The 1,504-nt window shown below is 44.4% G+C and overlaps 1 pseudogene; it reads left to right on the top strand.

Moving 5' to 3' along the window:
* The first annotated feature begins 256 nt into the window (after nt 1-256).
* LOC108543512 (60S ribosomal protein L7a pseudogene) lies at nt 257-1,054 on the top strand (annotated as a pseudogene).
* Nucleotides 1,055-1,504: the final 450 nt, after the last annotated feature.

The raw sequence follows: 1,504 nt of genomic DNA, 5'->3' as shown, positions 1-1,504 counted from the left end.
TGCCTTGAATGACCACTTCAGTTCTATTTAGGCAGGAATCCAGCAAGCTAGATGAGAGGGTGATATGGATGCTTTGCAGTTCCCTGTTAGAATACACCCACTTGATCAATAGGGAAATATTATGGCTATGTTTGAGGCTTTTCCTTTCAAAATACTTGAAGAATTTAAACAAGGTATTAATCAGTATGGACCAGGTTCTCCTTTTGTAACGGGACTGTTAAAGAATGTTGCTGTCGCTCTCCTCCTGCCGCCCAAGATGCCGAAAGGAAAGAAGGCCAAGGGAAAGAAGGTGGCTCCAGCCCCTGCTGTCATGAAAAAGCAGGCCAAGAAAGTAGTGAATCCCCTGTTTGAGAAAAGACCTAAGAATTTTGGCATTGAACAGGACATCCAGCCCAAAAGAGACCTCACCCATTTTGTGAAATGGCCTCACTATATCAGGTTGCAGCAGCAGAGAGCCATCCACTATAAGTGGCTGAAAGTGCCTCCTGCTATTAACCAGCTCACCCAGGCCCTGGACTGCCAAACAGCTACTCAGCTGCTTAAGCTGGCCCACAAGTACAGACCAGAGACAAAGCAAGAGAAGAAGCAGAGGCTGTTCGCCCGGGCTGAGAAGAAAGCTGCTGGCAAAGGGGACATCCCCACTAAGAGACCACCTGTCCTTCGAGCAGGAGTTAACACTGTCACCACCTTGGTGGAGAACAAGAAAGCTCAGCTGATGGTGACTGCACACGACATGGATCCCATTGAGCTGGTTATCTTCTTGTCTGCCCTGTGTCGTAAAATGAGGGTCCCTTACTGCATTATCAAGGGGAAGGCAAGATTGGGACGTCTAGTCCACAGGAAGACCTGCACCACTGTCGCCTTTACGCAAGTGAACTCAGAAGACAAAGGCGCTTTGGCTAAGCTGGTGGAAGCTATCAGGACCAATTACAATGACAGATACGATGAGCTCCACTGTCACTGGGGCGGCAATGTCCTGGGTCCCAAGTCTGTGGCTCATATCACCAAGCTTGAAAAGGCAAAGGCTAAAGAACTTGCCACTAAACTGGGTTAAATGTATACTGTTGAGTTTTCTGTACATAAAAATAATTAAAATACAAATTTTCCTTAAAAAAAAAAAAAAGAATTTTGCTGTCTCCAGTCAGATGTTGCCAGCAGGGGGGATAGTAGGATTATTTTTAGGTAGGTCTGGTTTAAGTTTAAAAGGAGAAGTAGTACATACAAGAGTCATTGATTCAGATTACAATGGGGAAATTCAAATTGTTATATCTACTTCTGTTCCCTGGAAAGCAGGGCCAGGAGAGTGCATAGCACAGCTCCTGATTGTGCCATATCTGGAAAAGGGAAAAATGAAACTAGATGGACAGGAGGATTTGGCAGAACAAATAAACAAGGGAAAGCTGCCTACTGGGTAAATCAAATTACTGATAAATGTAATTTCCTACCTGTGAAATAACTATTCAGTGAAAGAAATGTAAAGGTTTAGTAGATACAGGAGTGAACA

The sequence above is a fragment of the Rhinopithecus bieti genome, unplaced genomic scaffold (assembly GCF_001698545.2).
Source record: "Rhinopithecus bieti isolate Rb0 unplaced genomic scaffold, ASM169854v2 scaffold_24982, whole genome shotgun sequence".
Lineage (NCBI taxonomy): Eukaryota > Metazoa > Chordata > Mammalia > Primates > Cercopithecidae > Rhinopithecus > Rhinopithecus bieti.
The sequence above is the reverse complement of the archived record's forward strand: the minus strand, read 5'-3'. Positions and strand labels throughout refer to the sequence as shown.